Here is a 13,759-nt window from a genome sequence, read left to right as displayed (position 1 = left end):
GACATATAAATATTGATGTGCATTTTCATGGATTAGCATACAATTTCACATTTTTCTTGAAGTAACTGATGGGTTTTGAGCACCACATCATTCCTATGGTGTACATGCAAACCCTAAAGCTTTGGATGTAGTTTGTCTAACAAACATGCAATAATCATCCAAAACCATAAACCCTAGATCTAGCATACAATAATCGATATTATCATAATATAGGGTTTAGATCTTACCTTTGATTGTTATGTAGCAATAACAATCTATTCCTTCTTGTAATTGGCTTCCGAAAGTTAGTGTCACAAGTCTCACACCTCTAACGACTCACAAACACCAAGAGCAAGAGGATGACCTAGGATAGGAGAAGGAGGCACCAAAAACATCCAAGAAACTCCAAGGAATGCTTAGCCACGTTTTTGGGTGCCCTAGGGGTCTTTATATAGTAAGGCTATTAGGGTTTTGAACTAGGAAACCCTAATATGACTGCTTAGGCCCTAAGCAACCCATAGACTCCCTCCTTAGAGGCCTTGGACGAATTCTCATGGGTTTCCCCATAGATTTTTTCCACTCTAACCTCTATGGAGTCCATTAGCCCAATATCCAATTATCATTCAATTGACAGTTCTAGCCCCCTTTATTTAATTAATGTCTTTTAGCCATAAAATTAATTCTTATTAATTGTTGACTAATATTAATTAAACAATATGATTTCTCTTTTACTATATTATTCACATAATATATTAATAAATCATAATTAATCTCTTTCTCCACAAATCATCCTATCAAGTTGCTTTGGTGAAGGCAACCCAAAAGGACCATGCTTACAATCGGGTCAAGTACATACCAAAATAGTTATGGACTTAGACACTAATCCAACAGTCTCCCACTTGGATAAGTCTAACAACTATAATGCGTAGGACTTCAAACCTGATCAGCAATCGTAGCTTTCAAAAGCCGCTGTCAACTCCGATATTATCAGAAGTGTGTCCTTTAGATAGGGGATCATATATTCCTCCATTCTAGATATCGTATGAACTGAGACATGGATTTAAATCATACTCTCTGTTCATGTGTTGTTTCCCGATTTCCGATTTATGACGACTGACAACAGACTACAATTGAACACATCAATTTAGTCTCGGCTGGGCCAAGCGCTTAGGTGTCATCACCAAATCATCGAGGGGCCCACAAATATCGCTTTTATCCCATTGTGGGTAAAAGGAATGGATAAACTTCGACTAAATGCTCGCTTATACTCACTCACCGAATCACACACAACAATACGTTTTATAACACCATGTTACTAGTGCGTTTACATATTATCAATGTGTAACCGACTCGCAAGATACAATTCACACATCTCGGTTTCAAGAACATAAGATATTATCGTCTCACCAATCACTTGTGATAAAATCCATGAAGCGATCCAAGTGAGCGTGGGTTTAATCCAATGCTCAAATCATATTCATAAGCACTCATGAACGTTGCAGCAAACATTTTCTATGTCTAATACACTTGAGGCAATCTACAAACCAATTCATGACCATCGTCTTTCATACCTACTCCCAAAGTATGAGCGACTATGGAACGTTCGAATAATCTTATAATTCAGGAAGTCAAAACATGCAAAGTGAAACACAAGAATAATCGAACCCAATATGGCCCCAAACTTTTGAGTATAGATAAAACTCCTTTTATTTAATCACCATATTGATTACACATTATTCATTGTATAATGTTTCGGCCTTTTGGGTAATCAACTTATTACTTGAATTATAACAACAATTGTCCCATGCTCTTAGTATGCACACTATGTTTACTTATGGTCCTTACTTTGTGAAATCGTATAATTGATAACATTTTCAATCACACTCATTTCACAATTCCCAATCCTTACCACAAGTGTGAGAATACCAAATTCTAGATACTAGCAAAATATGTTAGATTTTAACATTTTATGCAACGATTCTTTCGTAATGTCATAGCGCCAAAGTCAGAAAGACTTTGCCAATGAAATTATGAAGTCATCTATTTGAGATTGTTGCAAGACAATTCTATAGACATGAAGTCTCACATTCAAAGTACATTCCTTTGTACATTCTTCTGGCATAAAAGTTTTTACTCTACATAGAGATTCTTAAAGTCCAACTCCCAATATGGAAATAATTCCATATTTACCAAATGACAACTCATTATTAATAGAATCATATCTAATAATAATAATGTTAGTATGATCCTTCCATTACTATACTTCCAACTGCTCATAAGCGACCAATCCTTAGCGAACCTTAGATTGTCCTCTTGATAGTTGATTAATCACCTTTAGTCATATATGGTTCCAATCCTTTTTCTCTCTTAATGCCCTAGGCATTTGGAAAATTTTAGAACATGTGAATATTATAGCATATGCAATCAATCCTATGCCCGAAGCATATGGGATACGATTCATAATGTCTTACATAAAGACATGATACTTGACCAGTCTTTTGCTACAATATCTCTATTTGCCATGTTCTCACTATTCAAACTATGAAGAGGGATGTTGTAATCATAATCGAATTTGAGAACACAATCTAAATTTTATATGACTAAATTAGATAAAAAAACCAATCTAAGCTTTTAGAACTGAAATGAAGTATAAAATTCTCTCCCTTAATTATAGCAAAACAACTTTTCAACCCTTGCAACTTTGCGAATTGAACCTTTTATTTTCTATAATTAATATTGCTATCCCGCAATACTTACCATTATTATCATGCTCCCACTCACATGACGATTATATCTTTTCCAAGCATAACACTTATGCTCCCACTAACTTTGACACATATTTAGAAATTAGTTGGACTTCTAGAAACCAATACTTATTGAATTTATTTACAGAAGTTCAGATTTCTGAATCCGAGACGCTTCGATAAGCCTTTATCTAAGCTTCTCGAACTCATACACCTTTCCTTAGATAACCTATATGTGTGTTTAAACAATTTTAGAACTTATAACAATAAGTCTAAAATGTTCAGACCCATTTGCCATTTCCTACAATTCTAACTATGAAGAGGGATGCCGTAATCATAATCGAATTTGAGAAATGCAAATTACATAATTTTATCTTCAAAATCTCTTTTAGTGATAGCGTTTCCTCACAATCATTTTCATGAAGGAGAGAAACCTTATGACACTCAGATTTGTGGTGTATGTGTTCTTATCCATGTGAATTTTTTATAACCATAATCATAAGACAATAATTGTGACAAATCCAAACTCTTATAGATCGAACTTTTCCATTCTTAATTTCTTGTCATCAAGGATCCTACCATTGCTTCCAAGTTATTGAGCAGCTTACCCCTACCTTTCAATGTACTTTCCATTGATTAAGGTGCCTTGCCCCTATGCAACCTATTGAGAACTCATAGAACTGACATGCATAGTTGACCAAACTGGAATGGCACATAAACAAGAATATGTCAACACGATAAGTTAGAAACCTCAAGTCGTGTGCTAGTAATTAACAACAGGTTTACCCTCGATCAGTTCTTGAAAATTTTCAAGATCTTTAGACTCCCACTGACCTCTTGACATATTAGATTCTTTTATCAAGAAACATTTCTTGACCAAACAAATATTCAAGAGTTAGTGTGTGTCTATATAAAGACAAAACCTACACGTAATTTGGTACTAGTTGGTCTTTGTCTTATTCAAGACATCACAACTTACCAAAATGTGCAAGTGTAAGAACATTCCTACTTAAGATTATGTCACTCAAGTCACAATCTTGGAGTATGACTCTAAGAATTGATTTTGGAATGAAGTATGATACATCTTATTGACTTACTACAACAATTCTCGATTCATCTTCTTAGCCAAACTAGTGCAGTAAGGTGTCCTTATAGGATGAATTGTGATATGGTTCCTACGATTACCAAGACGATCATAAAAAATGATACAAAAGTACTCTCCCTTATTCTTAGATTGGAGAAACTTTTTAACTTTCTGCCTTCATTGATTCTACTTATTTGTTCTGCCATTTATTGAAGCTTTTCAATGATCCAGAATTACACTTAATCTTGTAAGTATAACCACATTTACTAGACTTTTAGTAAATCATGAAGAATAATGTTATTGTTATTTATGGTGGACTTGACCAGTGCACAACATTGTGAACTCAATCTCCTAGTGCTTCACTTAACTTTTTTCAAGGAATTAGCCTTAAAATTTATAAGTACCAAGATTTCCATACATCATATGATTCCAAGCTTCTATCTAATTGAAACTTGGGCGATGAGAATCTTTCCTTACTTAGAAAATTACGACATTACCATAAATAACATAACTAAGAATCACATCCAATTAATATTGCTTATAATAGAAACACACAGACATCAATTTTCACAATTGCCATTGCAAGGAAATATAAATAAGACAAAATCAAAATTTATTTTATTGCAGAAAAATATATCCTTGCAATGCAAATGAAAACTATGCTATTACATATTCCTAAGCAATTTATCATAACTCTAAGAAGCAACTCAAAAATATGATCATCGAATCCATGCGATCGTAATCCATTTCTTCGCGATTTGACTCAACTCGCTCCTCCCTTTAAGCTTCCTTTCTTTTCTTCGATCCCTTAAAACATCAAAATGTAATATGATCACATCATGTATTAAGAACCTCCAAATAAGAACTTAATAGAGTTAGATAGTGGATTTTACATGAAGCAGAGTCATACATCTTGAATCTCCCATCTCTTAGATCTCTCAGGTAGTCAGGGAAGCTTTGTAACCAATGCCCCTTCTTTTGGCAGCAGAAACGTATGGACTCTTCTGGAATGGTACACGGGACTATCTCAGACTCAGCATTTCTCTTATGTAGAGAAAACTTTTCTGGACTTCCAATGTTGCCATTGCCCATAGAAGGTTGGGATCTTGATTTATCAAACCAATTTGCTAGACCAATGCGCCAAATCATTTCTGATTCAGCAGCAATAAGCAAATAAGTCAAATCAATAAGGGTCATGTCCTAGTCCATCATATAGTACTCTCTAACGAACTTACCATATGATTCGGGAAGTGATTGAAGAACCAAGTCAACAACCAACTTCCTTGAGACATCGACACCCAACATCCTTAACCTGTCAATGTGTGACTTCATCTTTAAGATGTGTGCACACACAAAATTTCCATCTTTGTGTCTTATTTCCAATAGGGCTTGAGTGACCTTGAACTTTTCAAGTCTTCGAACACATGGGTCAGGGAGAATTATTGGAGGAGGTGGAAGAAGTGAAGCGTGATTTCCATTTCCATAATCCAATCATGGAACATCTTTTTCACGTGAAAAACTTTTTCCAACGGATTCAGGAAGACCATAGTTGTCAGACTTTGACATCTATAAAACGGGAGAAAATTTAAGTTAGTTGATTGAGTCCTTAATAAAACACCCAAATGAGATATTAAAGATAGGACCCAACACAATATTCTGCAAACTAGAAGAGGGATGCCGTAATCTAATTTGCAGAATATTTGAAGGTAGGTAAATGACGATTTACCAATTTCCACCATGAAAAACGAAAAAGAAGGTTAAGTTTAAATGTACTGGAAACTCCTAGATCTTTTGAGATTCATTGAATTTTTCAATGCCATGTTTAAATCTCGACATGCCCGTCGATTTGTGACTGGGATGCCGAGGATCACAAAACAGGGTGTGAATAACCATGCAAACATACATGGTGCCCCCAATGTTACAGTCACCTATTCGATGTGCCGGTTAACCACACACGCTCCACCGAACTATGACAAACATTGAGTCACCCTTCGCCACCTTTGCTTAGAATCTAATTGGTGTGCCGGTTAACCACACATGCTCCACTAATGTCTTAGCAAGGGTACAAAGTGTAATTTCATGGAAATGCATCAACTCACTTTTTCCTAAAGTAGCTAAGATTGTGAATTTTTTGTAAAACATTTAGTTACATTAACATTCATTAAACTTGTAATGAGGAGAGGGTCTACCCTATCCTACCCGTTCGGCTAACGACCCTCCACCAATCAAGGAAGCGGTGGGTGAGAGTGAACACCCATTAAATGACCATTTTATAGGCCATAACCTTATATATCGGCTTCGTGAATGAGGCCTACTAACGGTAAGACTAGCAGTTTAAGACTTTAAGTTATACATATATAATATTAGACTTTTAATGTTATATATAATATAAGGGTGTATTTTATACTTTTAAATTACTAGGAGGTTTAATTTTATAAATTACACTTTTAGTTTAATTAAATATAAACCATATCATTATGGATTTATTAACTCTCTTTTAATTATACTTTTAATTAACTTAATAAAACCATAAGGGTGTAATTTGAACTTTTCAAAACTAGGGTTTTAGAATTTAAAATTTCAAAAATTAAACTTTTAATCAAAAAATTTTAATTCCAAAACTCGAGGGCAAGTTTTGAAACATTTCAAAACATTAGGGTTTAGAATTTAAATATTTCAAAATTAAACTTTTAATCAAAAATTTAAATTCCAAAACTTGAGGGCAAGTTTTGAAACTTTTCAAAACTATCTAGATCAAATTACAAATAATTAAAATCAATCAAATAATTGGTAATTATCTAAATTTGACCTAATTTAGTTTCTTACTAGATAATTCAAAACAAAATTACAAATAATTAATATTTATCTTATAAAACAAGTAATTATCTTAATTTTGACAATTATCTTCTATTTTGATAAGGATAATCATCAAATATTGATAAAATTCAGATTTTATTAATGAAAAACGTTTTTGGTAATTATCCCACAACAAATTAGGTCAAATTTCCGAAATACCCTCTGTCTGACCTCGGGACTCGCCGAGTCAGGGACTAGACTCGCCGAGTCAGCCTGACTCGACGAGTTCATTAACTGACTCGTCGAGTCAGTAAGGCAGAGGACCAAAAACTTCGATTTTCAGGCAATGAATGATTAAACAAGCATCAAACACATCAAACAAATAGTCTAGGCTCTGATACCACTGATGGGTTTTGAGCACTACATCATTCCTATGGTGTACATGCCAACCCTAAAAGTTTGGATCTAGTTTGTCTAATAAACATGCAATAATCATCCAAAGCCATAAACCCTAGATCTAGCATACAGTAATCGATATTATCATAATATAGGGTTTAGATCTTATCTTTGATTGTTATGTAGCAATAACAATCTATTCCTTCTTGTAATTGGCTTCTGAAAGCTTAGTGTCACAAGTGTCACACCTCTAATGTCTCACAAACACCAAGAGCACGAGAATCACTTAGGAGAGGAGAAAGAGGCACCAAAAACGTCCAAGAAACTCTAAGGAATGCTTAGCCACGTTTTTGGGTTCCCTAGGGGTCTTTATATACTGAGGCTATTAGGGTTTTGAACTAGGAAACCCTAATCTGACTGCTGAGGCCCTAAGTAGCCCATGGACTCCCTCCTTAGAGGCCTTGGATGAATTCTCATGGGTTTCCCCATATATTTGGTCCATTCCAACCTCTATGGAGTCCATTAGCCATTATCCAACTATCACACAATTGATAGTTCTAGCCCCCTTTATTTAATTAATGTGTTTTAGCCACAAAATTAATTCTTATTAATTATTGACTAATATAAATTAAAAAATATGATTTCTCTTTTAATATATTATTCATGTAATATATTAATAAATCATAACTAATCTCTTTCTCCACAAATCATCCTATCAAATTGCTTTAGTGAAGGCAACCCAAAAGGACCATGCTCACAATCGGGTCAAGTACATACCAAAATAGTTATGGACTTAGAAACTAATCCAACAGTAACTAGACTGTGAAATTTTAGAAAAGGTTGTATTACTTTATAGCATTAGACTTTCAATGATGTTATGTCCTATTGAACCTATTCTGCTAACAATCCTCCACCACATAGGACAACAGTGGGTGAGAATAGATACCCATCCCACGACCATTTTATAGGCCGCTTCCTTATACCCTGTTTATAGCATGACTTCGAGAATGAGTCATACTAGCGATTCAACTGACTAATGTTATAGTACTAAACTTTCAATATATATATATATATATATATATATATATATATATATATATATATGTATATATATATATATATATATATATATATAAGTATAAGGGTGTATTTTAAACATTTAAAATTAAAGTTCAGAAATTTATATTAAAGATTTCAAAATTAATCTTTTTAATTAATCAAATAATTAAATTTAATTAAATCATGAGGATAAATCAAAGATTCTAGATATTAGGAGATAGATTACTAATTTTGTCACACCCCAAGACCAAGAACGGCGGAAGCATTCAGGGGTGGAGGACGTTATGTAAAATATCATAACAGTGTAAAGTAGTAAACAAGCAACAACATCATCCATTGCATTAAAAGTAAAGTTTTAATACATGTGTGTTCTTCTATAGTAATAAGACACCAAAATATGAAATCAAAATAAAAGACGAGTCTTGTCTGTGCTCCGTCTTCTCAAAAACTTGGTCATCGTACCTGTCTACTGGTGACCTGAGAATACAAGTTATTTTGAAAGCGAGTATCAGCATCAAGCTGGTGAATTCATAAGTATTTAAGTGTCATTACCCTGTTTTGGAAAGCTGTTATGAATGCCAAGTAAATCTTTGAATGAAACATTTGCTATAAGTATGAAAACCCTAGAAAAGCCCATATTTCCTATTAGTATAAGAGTAGTCTTCTACCAAGACCCGAATGTTTTGAAAGTAGTCTTCTACCAAGACTTGTATGTTTTGAAAGTAGTCTTATACCAAGACTTATATGTTTTGAAAGTAGTCTTCTACCAAGACTTGTATGTTTTGCTATAACAAATATGGTTTTTCCCGTGAAGGACTACTATTTAACAATATATAGTCTACCTCATCGTTTATGTAAATGTATCACAAAGTAAAAGTAATAGGGAAAATATAGCCATAAAAGTATTATCCTTTTGCATTAAGGTAAACACGACATCGCGACTGCCGAAAGGTATTAACCTTGAACATCCGTAGGTTGTTCATTTTCCTTTGTAGCTAACAGCAGGTTAAAGGAATGGTTAGTCCCGTAAAGGTAGCCCTAGTATAAGTATCAACCGTAGGCATCCGTAGATGTTCATTACCTCTGTTGCTAACAGGTAGGTGCCGGAATGGTTAGTCCCGTATAGTATCCTTTTGTACTAGGATAGGCAGAACTAAACTACACGTATGATATGTAATAGTATCTCATCATATAGTATCTAGGTACAAGTATCCATGTAAGTGTATCTCTTCATATAGCATTTAGTATAGACTCATGAATGAACTGACTCTGGTGTAATTCCTTGTAATAGGAATAATGTTTTGTATCTCCTAACTATCCCTATAATATTTTACTGGAAGGTAATTGATGTCCAATAAGGTTTATACACCCTTGCTACACAAGAGTGTGGGAAACTGAACGAAGGATGAAAACTATCATATCAATACATATATATAAGAACATAAGTGTATAGATATAGTTTTGATCAAGAAGATGAAAAATGGTTTTGTAAGACATTTAAGAGTTTTGAACACTAAATAACAATGACTTGATGTCATTTTAATAAACATTTCAAAAGTAATACATTTGATAACAAAGTATTTTTATGATAGAAAACCATTTCATGCATCACATTTTGAAGTATGTGAATCAGCTGGATGAAAACACAGTTATAAATCACATGTGATTGATTCATTAACATGTTGTTTTCTACTTATATTTCCCCCCATTAAAGCATTTAAAATCATTTAAAACATTGATTAAGGGGTATGAACTCACCAGTAGATGGTGGTTTGGATGAACTGAATGATGTAGGATAGCTAGGTGACAAGTGAAGACTTGTTCACACCCAATGATCCTAGTTAATATATAATCAAACATATATGTATCCAATTAGACTTTAAACCACTAATTGACAAAGTTAAGACATCCTAAGGCATGTAAAACACCTTATATAAGTGCTACAAGTCATAAGGATTGCATCTAAGTGCTAAAGGACCTTGCTATTGTGTTTGGGGTTCAAGGGTAAACTCCTTTGGAGTTTACAGTTTTCATGACCTTAACCCAATGAGTTTACGGTCGTAAACTCAAGAGTTTACAGTCGTAAACTCATCACTCTTTGACCATAAGTTTTTTTGAGGTTTACAAGTCCTTTGAAGCATTTCTACTTGATGGTTAGGCCTTTGGAAGAGATTAGGGCATCATTACACTCCTTTGAGGAGTTTACGGCCCCAAGACCATTTCCTTTTGGGTTTACTATCGTAAAACCATATGGAAAGTGGTATTTTCATGTTTTCAAGTCCTATACACAATAAGGAGTAGATCTAGACTAGTTTCACAAGGAAGGAAGGGACTAAGTCACACTTTTGGCCCTTAAAGAAGGGTTTACGGTTCAAGGAGTTCTTAAACTGTAAACACCTTTGATCTTGGTGTTTCCTTGAGTTTCTTTGATGTATAGAAGTATAACAAGCCTTACAATACACTAGGGTAGGAATACTTACTAGTTGGAAGCTTGAAAGGTACCAAAAGGCCAAGAACACTAGTGTGTGTTCTTGGTGTTCTTGGTGAAACTTGAAGATTCACCCTTCTAGAAAGATCTAACAGATAGAAGTATGTTAAATCACTAGATTAAGTGATATACTAACTCAAAAGGGTTAGAAACACTTATTAGATGATGATCTTGAAGAAAACTTTTGATGATACTTGAGAGAGTTTGAGATTTGATCTTGAAAAGGTGGAAAATGCTAAAAATGGCTAAGTGCCACTTTTATACCCCTCCCCTTTAGGGTTTACGACCGTAAACACCAAGTTTAGGCCGTAAACTCTAAACTTTTGATGTGTCGGGACTTTATTGTTGCACAATAAACCCTAGGGCATCCTCTTTCCCGATATCTCCTAAAGTGTTAATCCTAAAATACTCAAACTTATTCCAAAAAGTCTAAAAATTAACAGTAACTTATTTGACTTCTATTGACTTGAAATGTTGTACGGAATAGAAATCTCAGGTTGTCACAAATTTAAATATTTAGATTTTATTCAATTAAAACAATATATTTAAATGTAATTATCCTAATAAAAAATGTTAATTATCTCAAAATTTTCACTGAACGGGAGGTTCCCCACGATGTGGCAGATAAATCTTCACGTCGTGGCAGAAAGAAAAAGAACATGGATTAGACATTTGCCACGACGTGGCAGAAGAGCCCCACGCCATGGCGCTGCGACATAATGATGATTCTGTGATTTCTCCAGTTGTTCAACTTTAATTTATGCATATTTAATTGTTAGACAACCTAATGCTCTGATACCACTGATGATTTTCTCATGTAAGAACGTGGAAATACCTTAAACTCTTAAGGGTACATGCAACCAAATTTGATCTATGTCATAACTCTATTGAAGCAACATACGATTGGACAACAAAATTCTATTCCCTGATTGAAATCGAAAATTCACAAGGATAATAACATACCTCTGATTTGTTATTGTAAACAAACCCTTTGATCCAACTAGATCAATCCAATAGTCTCTTGAAAATTAGCTTCAATTGTATGCAAGCCCCTAATGTTTCACACTCACAACACAAGAATCCTAGAAGATTTAAAAGAGAGGGGAGAGGTAGGTAATTTTCGACTTTGGTATGTCTGATTGCAATGGCCGAAAATTCCCAAGTATTAGGCCCTATTTATAGCTGATTAGGAAACACCTAGAAACCCTAATTTGAGCATAAAATAATATTATTTCAAATAAGGTAATTATCTGGTTCCTTGATTATCTACATGAAGGCTTCCGGAAGGCTCCAAGAGGAGCCTCCAAACCGTCTAACATGAGAAGATTCTGGAACTTGTCATCTGCTCAACTTTTGAACAATTACAACTATAGTCCTTCAACTTTTAATTAATTATAATTAACCCAAAATTAATTTAAAATTAATTCTGATTAATTCGAAATTAATTATAACTATTTCTAATTAATTATTAGTCATATAATATATTAATAAACCATTTATCTCTCTCCTAAAATCAAACTACGCAATTTCTTGGTTATGAGTGCAACCAGAAAATGACTTTACTTTTATTCATCAACATTATACCAATTTAGTTAGGACCTTAGACATCTTAATCCAATAGAAAGAGGGTTGGAGGGAAGGGTGTAAAAGGATAATTAACCTGAATGGTTGTTTCCTAATTTTTTTTTGACAAGGTAAGTTACTTTGTTTTGTGGGTAGGCCTTGGATGTTTAGTTTAGGTGGGATTGGAAAAAGATAACTTAGAGCTGAAAAGGAAAGTGATTAGTTCTTTGCCTTATTGTAGGTTTTGGCTAGTTTGTGCTTAATCTAGACCAAATTCCTTATATTATACATATTGATTAATTTCAAACCCCCTTAGGGAACAATACTTTGGTCCCATTGGCTGATTTTTTTCATTTTTTTCTTTTCTGCTTTATTTTTTGGTAGTTTATCCATTTTATATTGTTGGTGGATTACATGTGTTAACAACTGTTGTTGTACCATCTATGTGGTCCTTTTTCCCCTGCTCTATCAACTGTGTGGTTGTTTTTCCCCTGTTCTGCTGTTGCCATCACACTGTATACCACCGCTTACTCCTTCCACCCTCATAAATTCTTCCAATCCTTCCACCGCTTAGCCCCTCCGCGTTCTACCAATCAACGTCAAAGGTTCTATTGTCATTGATTTGTATAGAAGTAATCTACACCACCATCAATTTGGGATTTGCAAGTAAAGAGGCTTTGATTTTGGATTCATACTGGTCGATTGACACTAGGTGCCATGTCTGTCTTCTTTACCCCTCTGCTTTCCTCCACCGCCTAAACTAATGTCGGCTCTGTTTCCGATATCCTGGTGGGTTCTGCGGCGTCTTATTCTATGAATCTTTCATTCTTTGTCTTAATCTCTAAAGCTTTGTTGGAATATTGGGTAAGTTCTTCTTTGCTTTCCATGGGTTTCCATTTTGGTTTGCTTACGCTTTTGTCTACAGATCTATTCACCAAAATACCCTATCCTTTCATGGGTTTTGATTTGGTTTGCTTATTTTGACGGGTTCTGATATGTTCGTTAAATCTTTACAAACTCATGATGTTACTAATTTACTTTTTGATTTTGACTTTTGGTTGCAGTTAATGTTTAATTTTGATGAAAAGGAGATATGAGTTTGCTCGGCATAATAGTAGGGCGAAGGGTGAGTTTGTTTAATCTTATGATGTAATTTTTATGCTTCATAAAGGGTGAGTTTTTTTAATATTATGATGTAATTTTTATGTTTCATATTTATATTTTCATTCGTTGTTATTAACAGTAACCCTAACATCTTCTATCCTCTCTATCCATTTTTCTTTTTCTGTAGCTATCAAGTTTTATCCATTTGCCTACAAGATGTTTGTAAAAATACCTCAATGAAGTCAATAATATATCTGTAACACCCCGACTTTCAAGTACAATTTTTAAGTATTATATGACATATTTATGGACCTAGTCGACGAGTTGTTTGCCCCCAACTTGTCGTGTAGAGGCGGGTTAGCCCGCGTGTTTTGTTTTATGTTGTGTTGCAGGTTTCTTTCAGTATCACGGGACGGCACCGGCTTGATTGTACACACCAGAGAAAGAGTCATGTTTGAGGATCCTGGTTTTCTATACAATTGAAATGGAGTCATGTTTTTGTAATTCGATTATGAATGAGATTTTAAACAAGTGTTTCTAAGAATT

Source organism: Lactuca sativa, chromosome 1 (genome assembly GCF_002870075.4).
Source record: "Lactuca sativa cultivar Salinas chromosome 1, Lsat_Salinas_v11, whole genome shotgun sequence".
NCBI lineage: Eukaryota > Viridiplantae > Streptophyta > Magnoliopsida > Asterales > Asteraceae > Lactuca > Lactuca sativa.
The sequence above is the reverse complement of the archived record's forward strand: the minus strand, read 5'-3'. Positions refer to the sequence as shown.